A 12041-nucleotide genomic window follows, 5' to 3' on the forward strand; every position below is an offset into this window, starting at 1 on the left:
TTGATTTGATACATGATCTTATCATCTACCCCCAAACATATATCACCTAGGGCTTTCCTATCCATTGCTAGCCAAGCTAAAATATCACTTTCTAATACTTTATCACCTGTTGGTTTAGGAAGAGTACCATCTACATATTGTGAAACTCCATTATGCATTAAGTGATACCACATTTTGATTGACTACATAGTATAGTTATGAGGAGTTAAACTTCTATATGAATTACAAATCTAGAACTTTATAATGTGCTACAATTCTGAAGCAATACAAAGCAAAGAAAGGCCTTATTGCTGAAAGTGACACTTTTGTCCACACAAGCCTACAATCTAACTAAGGATCTAGAAAGTAGAAAAAAGATAACGTACTTTCAAAAAAAACAAAACCTATTTTCGACTCCAGATGTGCCCATACGAAGTGTTTGAAGTTGCAAAATGCACGATTATGCAAGTATAGTCTCCAAAAAATGCAAATTCTAACAAATCCATGCACTAAAACCAAAAAAAAGCTACACCACTAAAAATTTTATGAAATTTTACCGAATTTCAAAAAAAATTACACTTGATTTGGAGTTTGGATGTCTGAGTTATGGCCTCCCGAAGTCGGACTGCAAAAACCAAAATCAATCTAGAGAGGGGTTGCATCAGCAAATGATGTGGTTAAATTTGATGGTCATACAACCATCACAACAGTTCAAAATTGGCTTGGTATTATGGTCAAATGATTGTCAATTTTGAGCACGTGAATTGGATGACATCAGTAACCTTCCACCCCTGTAATGACATTAGCATGACATCATCATGATGTTAGCATTGTAAGACTTGTACGAATGAGTGAGGTGGCAAAAATTATACACTGACATGGATGACAAGGTGGCAGGTGATGTTTTAAATTTGCTAACAGAGCAACTAATTCGATGACAGGTTAGATATCATTTGCTGTGTCGCAGACATGGAGGGCACGTGTTCACTGACTACTGTATTGTGTGGCGAGCTTTTGTTCACTGTCACTGATGACTAGACTACCTTTAGGCAGGTAGGTGAATGGATGTGATAACAGCACATAGCCCATAAATTTTTGCGATGTCGGAGACTTCAGACCCTGCCAAAGATCATTGTGCGGGAGCTGGCGGAATATATTGGTTGTCGAGTTTCCTCAATGTTTATCCCACATTTGTGGCAATGAGGAGTTATGTGTTGTTTGAAATAAACAACCCTCACCTTCAACATTGAAGTGAGCTCGTCAATGAAGGAATGAAATTTGATAATGAGTGATGATGTGTGGTATGGCTAGCCAAAAATATAGTACCAGGGGCAATGTCAAAATTTGATGTACGACCAATGGATTTGTAGAGGTACATGCCAAATTTGTAGAGTAAAAAGCCTGCCAATTAGTCCCTACAAAATAATAAAATTCAGAAATTGTAGAGCTGAGATCTGATAGCATGGTTCTACAAAAAAAATTCTCTGATTGGGCAACTATAAATTCGAAAAATACCCAAAAATTGCAGAAAGGAAAATTAATTTAGATCTAAAAGAAAAATTAAATCAATTTGAAATTGACCATACCCAAACTACAAATCGAATCCTCTGGGTTCTGATTTGCAAATTTCTTTTGCCTCACGATCAACTTTCACCTAGTATAGGCAAATTTATAGTCAATCTTCACCAAATCGACGTTTTGGACGCAACAGTGAGGTCAAATCTAGCTTTAGACACTCCCAATTTCTATGGATCCTTCAGATTTGGGTCGAGGTGTTGAAGCATGAACAATCTCGAATAGCTATGTGTAGAGAATCTCCCTCAACTCTAATACCATGTAAGAATTTGGCTTAGGCCAAAATTCAACCAAGACCAAGGAACTCAAACACAAGCACACAATAGACCAAAATAGAGAGAGTATGATCAGAATGATGATATTCATTCAATATGCCAGTGTGAGAGTACACTAGGAGTGCTTGTATATAAAGGCCTCAGGAGAACTTCTAGAATGCATAGAAGTTAGCATCATGATAAGTCATACAACCAGGCACATGTCCACCAGATATGGGTTATCCTCCATTAAGCACAAAATTAAGTGTGATGATGTGAGGATAAGCCTACAATGGTGTAGCACGCAAATTAGTGGTGTAGAGAACATGTGCTAAATTAGGAGTGCGAATAACTGTGTTGTCAACATGACAACTCAATGAATGATGCGAACTCCTATGTTGTAGACACCATGTGCATAATTAGAGTTGCGTAACTCATGAGAGTACACAAACTCCTAAGTGTCTCACAAAATAAACTAATAAAATAATGAAAAATAATTAAATAATGCATTAACCTAAGTAAACTTAAGTAAGTGTAATAAGTAAATAATTATTTACACCAACACTAACTAATTGGACTTCAAATGATTCCTTTTCCTGGGGTTTCCTAGAGCTAGATGCCATATCTTCAAACTAGGGTTTCAACACAAAGAAATAGTGTAATTGCATAGCTCAACACAAGTGTAAATACCTTAAATCGATGAAAGGATGTTGAATCTATGTTGTAATCTGCTCAAATCTATCAAACTTTTCTTAGAAATCCTTTCTATGCTCTTCTTGCTCTTGCTTTGTTCACGACGATGAAAAATGAGCAAAAACTTGGCCTTATACCCTTGTTTCATAGCATTTAATGCTTAGTGCATATACAGCTGTCCACTCGTCTCCTTATGCAATTATGTTTTAGTAGGCTTACATTGACTTTCCAACATTCAACATACACTAGAGTTTTCCTTACTCATTTTCAATAGGAATTTTCATTCACTTGGCATCCACTATTAACTCGGCTTCTACTGACTTTTCCAGTCAACTCGGCAAATACTAAGACTTTACTCGGCACCTGAAGACAACCTTCCTTACTTGACAATATTGTGAAGAAGATTTAACTTTGCATCTCCATTCATGTTGATCTATCCTTTTTAGTACTAATTTATTTTGGAATTGATGTATGATAAAACATTAAATATCAATCCTACACACCTTCTTTTGCTTAGTTGGATGAAGTGTGACCACTTGACCTTTTAGGTGAAGTGATCCCTCAATTGGATGTGCTACCTCCATCTCTTCTTTTCCATGTCCTATTCATCTCTCCTCTGATGTGTTCAACATCAACTTTTCCTTTTCCTTTGTTGAACTCAAAGTTGGGTGCCTTTGACCTAGTTGGGCAATACTTGCTGATGTGTTCTATCTTTAGACAACTAAAACAAGTGGTTTCACTCAACCACCTATTGTAATTGCTACTAAAGCATGTTCTTATGTAGTTCTCAGGAATGTGTCCATATTCTTGATAGTAGTGGCAACTCTTCCTAGTGTTGTAGTCCCAATTGCAGTGATGTCCATGACTTTTGGTCTTTGCTAGTTGGTTTAGTGTCCACATAGGTTTTGATCTAAATTCAAAGGCTTTATGTCCATACTTCTTTCAATTGTAGTAGTGCCCTTAAAATCTTGATGTCCTGATAATTCTAGTACTGGAGTCATGTGCCTAATGTCCTTACTTGTTGCACTTGTGACAGTGACCCATGTTCTTAGGTTTGTCATGCTGATTAGCATTCTTGCTCCTGCATACATTAGAGGTATGTCTCTTTTTACCACAAAGATGAAAAGTGGGTTTAGTATTCTTACCTTTGTCACTTGTTTCTTTTTTAGTCTTAGATGACTCTCCTTCTTCAGTGCTGGTGTAACCTAGTCCTAAAGTGTCATTGCTGGATCTTGGTGATTTTAATAGTTCAAAGTACTTGATAGCTTCATTAGTTTTGTTGAAGCTTTCTTCAATCACCTTCTGTCTTCTCAAGTCATTTTATAGTTGTTCATTTTGCATCTTTAGTTTGGAGATCTCAATGTCCTTGACATTCAACTCATGACGGGCATTCATTATTTGGCTCAGGGTGTCTAGCTACATGTTGGAAACTCTTGCAAGCTCAATTGACTTTTCCTCTAGTCTTTTGGAAAGGTTTCTCTTGTCATCTTCTATCATAGCTTTATCTTCAATGGCTCTCTTCTTCTGTTCAATCACTTCCCAAAGCATCATGGCTTGTGATTCTTGCTCAATCTTGAGAGATCTATTCTCTTCTACTTGAGCTCTGTTCTTCTCCATCAGGTCTACAATTGCTGCATCAAACTACTTGGAATTTCCATTGGCAAACACTTTTGAGGTGTCAATATCCTTGTATTGTGTATCATTCTTAGCTATGGAAATCTCTCTTCTTCTCTTTAGGGATTTCCTCAATTCTTTCCTAGCTTCTTCTAATGAATGTAGAATGAGATGTATTTCAATCTCCTGGTTCTCTATAATCTTCCCTAGCTTGTAGACTTCTATTTCTAGATCTTTTTCTCCAAGTTGTAAGGTTTCTCCTTGTGAGAAATTAGCTCTAATACCATTTTTTTTTTTTATTAAGTAAAAATAGGTTTTAAAGGATCCAAAACCTTCACCAAAAATAGAAGTTGAGAGATAAACAAGAGATAAAAACATCAGAGAAAAGTAGCACGGAACAATATGAAACATACCTCCCACAAGAAAAACCATGAGGTCACACAAGAAAGAGCTGGAAAATATAGCAAAAGTACAACAAAAGAACAAAAACTGACTAGCTAAGAAGTCTTTATCAAGTCAACAACCTGGTCCACCAAAGTATGCATATTTTTAGCACCAACCTTAACCTCGTCCTTCTTACTAACTTCCTCATTCTTCTTAGAATGAGCACAGGTACATTTTCTTGGTCCCTGAATCTCTACCCCCAGAGGGGAGTCCTGCCCCTTGTCAATCTCATTCCTCTTCAAGAGGTTACTCACATTGTCCACCAACTATTTGAACAATTTATCTAAATTTCCCAGCTTAGTTTCCAGTTTTGACACCTTCCCCTGAATACTATTTATCTCTTTATCCATCACCCTTTGTTTAGCTTCAAGTAGTGGTATCTTATGCATGAGATTTTTCACTTCTTCTGCATTCCTAATAACCTCTAAAAGTTTGTTAGTATGTTCGTCCAATGTATGCCCCCCCCTAGTAGTTTTGCTGACATGCTCCATTTCCTTGCTTAATAGCTACAATTGTTGCTTGAGGAAGCCAATCGCCTTCAGAATTGAACCTGGATTACCAAAAATCCCTTGGATGACCTAAGCCCACCTTCAACTTTATCACCCAAATCTGAAAAGTACCCCTGTTCACCATCATCCTCATTGTCCAATTCCCCATTCTTCCTTGTTTGTGACCTGTCCTCCTGTCACCTTAAAGAATTTCTTTTCCTTTCAAACTGGTGAGCCAGAGGCTCATCATCAAAAAAAGGAGAGATCTAATCATCTTGATAGCCTTTACTCTTTCCTTTGCATCCACTACTCTTATTATAATGGTCTCTCACAATTTCCTCCATGAAGTCACATTCCCGGTCAGAGTCATCTTCCTCGACAATCTTTCTCTTCTTTTTTGAACTACCACCCAAGCCCTTTTTCAAACTTCCCAAACCCCCTTCAGCTTCATCTTGGGTATCAGAATCATAGCCCTTATCTGAGATACTCCCTTTCGCATCCTGATCAGCCCCTTTCAAACTACCCCTGGGTTTCAAAATCTTTTTGGACTTTAACAAAATCATTATTAGGACCATAAGACCCTCATGGAAAACATGCTCTCTATTTGGGTCTTTCTAAATGGCCTAACTGGAAATACTAAGAGATTGCAATAGATAAAAAGGAAAATTGATCTCAACATCATGCTAGAAATTATTTGCCAACATGAAATGATACCCATACAACTTAGTGAATCTCCCATCTAAATTCAGATATTCCATTATCACAAAAAGCACAAAATGCGATTGTCAAGAAATAGAGGCTAGATTATAATACGAGTTACCTATTTTGACTCGACGATTTCTCTCCTGTTCTGTCTCCACAAAATCATTGATAGCCTTGTCCAAAAACTTCCTCTCTCGATAAAAATTAATCCCATCCATGTCTAGCCTCGTAGCCTCTGCATTAACTTCTTCGGTGACAATCATACGCTAGTTCCCAACCATCACAGAGCCATCCTTCCAAGATTTGATGAACTGGTGCATAATTGCTAGATTATTACCTCTAAGCCTTTCCATGTACCCTGTGAAATTGCCTCACCGTGGAATGTCCCACACCTCTAACTTATTCCTCTATTTTGAGTAGCTGGCCAGCTCCACCCTTTTCCTCTTTCCCTCCATAATATTTGCATTGAATTCACTGGTTTTCATTCTCTGAAAACCCCAAATCACTTTGCAACTAAAAACCACATCACAACCAAGAAGAGGAATGGTAAAAATTGCCCAAAATCCGTACGAAAAGCCCAACTTTCTAAAAATCATAACCCACCTCACTCCAAAGGAGTTCAACTCATAATTGCAATTCACTGACACCATCATAATTAAAGTGTTTTTGCTTAGATCTCCATTTATCATACTCGATATGATGGTAGCCATTTGGAGGTAAGGACTCATAAAACTTCCAAATGATTTTATGATCACTAAAACAAGCCACATTCGAAGCCCAATCAGTAGAACAAATGGCTTCTCTAAAGTTATGAGTTATAATGCAAGTTTGGAAAAAAATTAAAATGTTAATAGCCTTGGAGATAATATTACTGATAGTCCACGATGGTTGATTAATTTAATTTAAACAATTAATGATATTGAGGGAGTCCTCTTGTACCCATATGTTCCTCAAATTCATACTTTTGGTATAGATAAGACCATGAAGAGCAGTAGAAGCTTCAAAAACGTGATTAGTTTGACTCCCTAATGGTATAGCCATGCCCCCCACATAGTCTCCATTAGAGTTTCTAATAACAACTCCACATCCTACTTTACCTAGGCTCCCTTTTGAGACCCCGTCAAAGTTTATCTTAAACTAATTCACTAGAGGACAGTCCCATCTAGCATTATCCCTTGGGTTAGGATCCTTAATATTCATTCCCAAACTCCTTATATTCCAACTATTAAGCACCCCTTCTTCCCACTCATTACAAGGTTGCTGTCCATAACCACAAATTTTAATATTTTCAATCATATGGACTTTAATTTTATAGAATACCTAAGCAAGACTAGATTCCACCCCTTTAAAGATCCTATCATTACGCTCCTTCCAAATGCCCCAACACAGATAAGGAAGGATGAAGTCCCACAATTTAACAATCAAAGCATTCTTGGATGGAACCTTCCAACTAGAAAAAAAAATAGTTGGATGTTAGCATGGAAAACCCAATCCACATTCATTAAGCCCCAAATTTTATCCCAAACCTTCTTGGTAAAGGGACAGTGTAGCATAATATGATCCACAGATTCCCCATCATTCTTACAAAGAACACATCGATTAACAATGATGAAACCTCTCTTCTTAAGATTACCAAGAGTTAGAATTTTATTTTGTAGTAGAATCCAAAAGAAGATATTGACTTTGGGTGTCAAGCCTTTCACCCAAGCTAAAGCCCAACAAGGTTCATCATGATTATCGAAAGAGTTAGCAAAGGCTAAAGCAATATAGTACATACCACTGGGATCGGTTTTCCAAATCAAAACATCCTCTTCATGGTTTAAAAAGAATGCATTCAAACACTTGCCAAGATCAACCAAGTTATGGTGCACCCTATGAAGATTCACCCACAAATCATCCTTCCAATAATCACTCACAAAAGTTCCATACTGATTCTTGCATTGCTCCATATACCTACTCCACCTTGGATCAACACAAAGAGGGTGATCCAAGATCCAAATGTCTTCCCAAAAAAGAACTTTCCTACCATTTTCCACCTTCCATTTAACCCCTTTCCTTAAAACATGTTTGAACTTTTTAGCATTCTTCAGATTAGAGAACCCCTTTGATCAACATTAGTATTAAGGAAATGCTAAAAATCAAAGTGGTCCCTACTATATTTGTCAACCCAAATATTCCTCCATTCCCCCTCTGCCTTGTGCCATCTCCATAGTAATTTAGCCAGTAAGAGTTCATTCATTGTTGAAATCCTTCAGAAGCCAAGCCCTCCCTTCCCCCGGGTATACAAACATTCTCCCAAGCAATAAGAGTGAGTCTTTTTTAGTCTCTATTCCAATCCACAAGAAAGTCTTTTGAATTTTCCCAATAGCAAGAGAAAACTTTCTTAGAATTTTGAAAACACTCAAAGCATAAAGCAAGACACTTTGAAGGATAGACTTCAAAACAATAACCTTACCAACCTGACTGAGGAGAGAGCCTTTCCAACCAACAAGTTTCAAGTGGATTTTTATCAATCAGCGAGTTCCAAAAGCTATCAGGAGGGGCTAAACCCAAAGGTAATTGTTGAAATTCACAAGTGGGAAGATTTACTTCTAAGGGGGGGGGGGGGGGGGGGGGGGTGGGGTTGAAGTAACAAACTTTAACCTTAAAAACTTTTAGCTGAAATCAATACATGCATTCAACATATCTAATTAACATGAAAGTAAAGACATGCATGAAAAGAGATAACACAATATATGATCACCCAAAAACCTCCAAAATGAGAAGGTAAAACTGGGTTGGGGATGACACCCACAACTTATCACTACCTCAATATGTAATTGATTAATGTTACAATGTTTTGACCATCATCAATGGTCTGCCCTGTGAGAGGCCTGCCCTATTAAAGGCTCAACACCCTATTATAAGTGCACATGTCTAAAGGGTTTACAAACATTCACTTGGAATGTCACCCTATTAAAGGATTTACAATATGGTGGTAAAACCAACCTATCTTCATAGGATTTTCATTCTCCTAATACAATGCTAGAAAGTATAGTAGAATGATTTGATTTGATCACTTATAATCTTGAATTGCTGATTTGAGATCGATGTTCTATCTACTCTAGTCTGATCCTCTATGATTTAATGTAACTTTTTTCAAAGTACTCATGCTCTATTCTCCTTAATTGATCTATCAATTCCTCTATTTCACTAAGTCACCTTTTACCCTTCTGGTCTTCGCTCAATTCCACTCTACAATTCTCTCTTCTAGATACTTGAATTATGAGGCTTCGTCCTTCTTAAAAAGGTTTTGTGACTTAGGGTTAGGTATGAATCTATAACTGAGATTCATCTGTTTTGCCTCTTTAGCATTACATTTTTTTCATTGGTTGCATGCAAAATACATAGGAAACTCAAAAGATTTGATCTTATCTTTAGTATTCGAAAACTGTCAATTAACTATCATGCAACATGATTTGCATCTGATTTTGTGAAGGCACAAAATCATATGTTGATACTGTGTCACTTGACACTTACTGATTTTTGATGCTTGACATATGTTGATTATTGGTGCTGGACACATATACTAACTCAACATCTATTGTTACTCAACAGTTGAAACTTGCTCAGCATTGCCTATCTACTCGTCATCTGAATGGCTCGACACTTGATGAATTTTTAACTCGGCACATACTGTAGCTCAGCATCTATATTATACTTGACATCAACTTAGAAAATTGCTTAAGTGTGTTGAAACTCAATTGTCAAAACCAATTTGAGGTCAATAGTAACTTCAAGGGATTTTAGAATAAAATGCATCAAAGATGAAGAATCCAATTGTCCATAGTGGAAAAGTAAAAGTATACCTTCTATTTTATGGTGGATATCAACCCATGCCTCATGGAAATAGTTGAAATAAGGACTTCATGGGCCATGCCTATGGGTTTCGAGGTGGAGGAAGATATGTTGACGATCTATGAAAATGATCTATTTTTCAAAATAGTTAGATCCAAGTGTTCCTAGGTTTGGAACCTTTGATGAGAAATATATGAAATTCTTTGGTAAATTGAACCAATTGGTGATAGAGAAGAAGATAAGAAAGGAAATGGAGCAATTTGTATTGAACAAAGGATTCACCAAGGAAATGATAGGTAAGGAAAGAGATAAGTTTGAAGTTGAACAAGTAGGTACATTAGAAATAGTGACATAAGAGGAAGAAGTAGAATTTGTTTTTGTAACAATTGATAGTGCCTACACTAGTAGGAAAACTAGAAGTTTCACCATTGTGAAGAAGGAGAAATCCTCTCCTCCTAAAAAATTTCCAAAGAAGAGGAAAGAGAAACTTGATAAGTCTACTAAGCTTAAGCCTACAAAGGTCAAGGATATTATTAAAATAGAGAAGGTGGCTAGAAAGAGGAAGAAGGAACAAATTGAAAGGAACAAGGATGATGAAAGGAACAAGGAAACTAAAGGAACCGAGCTAGATTATGGACAAAAGGAGATGAAATTTAGTTGTAAGAAACCCAAGGTCATTGGTTCCCTAACCAAGAAATTTGTTTAACCTAATATTGGTAAGTTTATTTCAAAATATATAATAGTGAATAAAATTAGAAAGCGAAGTGTATTGGTTAATGTAAAGAAATCTTATGATAAGTTTAATGAAGAAGAGAAGAAGCAAATTAAGGATAGACTTGTATTCAATATAAATAAACTATTTTTTTTTTCATTGAGCTATAAGGAAAAATTCCCACATCCTTGTTCAATAAGATTTAAATATAGGTGGATTTTTGCATTAAATAAACATAAAGAGTTTATTGAATATGTTCCAATTCAATTAAAATCAAAGATTTAAAAGGAAGAAAACAAAGAGACTCTAAAAAAGCCAGACTAGCATTCAAGACAAATAAAAGACTAAAAATGTTACTTAATAGTGATTGTGAATCTCAATTAGTCTATGTTAAAACTGAGGTTATCTTGAAGAATTTTTTGGGTCTAGAAGAACACAAAAAAGAAAAATAATATGAATATGAAGAAGAATAACATGAAAAAGATGATCCCAATCTATAACTCATACTAATGAAGGATGAAAGATAGATGGTGTTGAAGTCAACATATATGATATTCCTATCCCAAATGTTCGTAAGGAACAAGTAGACATTGTAGAGAATTCAAGGATAAAACAAGTCATGAGAGATATAACCACATAACATCAACAAGTATCACTAATTGATATACCTAGAGGTGATGAGAATAAGCAAGATAAAGCACATCTTAAAGATGTGTAGGTGGAAAGAGAACAAGGAAAGAGAGAGAAAAAATAAGGCATAAGAGATTAGAAGAAAGAAATTATAACATTTTGTATCTACTCTTAAGCCATTTTTTGATGAAGGAGAGGGAGATAATATTTTGGTCATAAGGGCATATTGATTTGAGTGTATTGAGACCTAATGAACTCATGGACATCACTACAACAATGCAATCTAAGTCTAAAAAGAAAATGATTAAGGATCAAAAGAAAGAGAATATAATTGTCGAGAGAGATACTATCATATTTGGCCTCTAGAGTTTTCTATGATCCAAATTAAACACTTATTAAGAAATTGGACAAACTACTAGTAGTTATAGGATAACAAATGCAAAATCTTGAAGATGTAGCTATGCACAAAGTAGAAAAATAGTATGAGAAAAAGAGGTTAGAGAAGATGTTATTATCAATTAAATTTGATAGAGGTGCATTGATAATAGGTGTGAACTAGGTAAATGAAGCATTGTATTAAGGTGGTAAGCTACTTTCCACAATTTGAGTTTTTTCAAAATTTATTGAAGATATCGAGCAAAAAAAGAGTTTAAGCTCAAGAAGAGATAAATAAATTGCTTGCCATTTTTTATTTAGTGAACCACTTTGCAAGAAGTTTTGGAGATTCAATCAGAATTGTCAATAATAAGTTTAAAGCTTTCAATAATGAATAGAAGAAGAGAATAACTTCACAATTAGAGCTACAAAGTCCTTTTCTTCCCAGGATGAATTTTTTGCAAAAAGGAATAGAGGAGGCTAAAGTTGTTTTAGAGGAGGCTAAAGTTTTTTAAGCCTCACTAGATATGAGATTTTAGATGCACTAGAAGAGCTAGCCTATATGATACAAGGTTAAATATCCATAATAAATAATTTACAAAAGACATGGTAGAATGATATTTAGGTTTTAAAGACCAGTTTTATTGATGTTTTTAGCATGATATAAATTGGCATATTCTATATTGATAATACATATTTTTGCTACCTTTATCATTGTTTTGAAGGGGGGAGTCAGTG

The sequence above is a fragment of the Cupressus sempervirens genome, chromosome 10, assembly GCF_028749045.1.
Source record: "Cupressus sempervirens isolate cs-2001-9-10 chromosome 10, ASM2874904v1, whole genome shotgun sequence".
Lineage (NCBI taxonomy): Eukaryota > Viridiplantae > Streptophyta > Pinopsida > Cupressales > Cupressaceae > Cupressus > Cupressus sempervirens.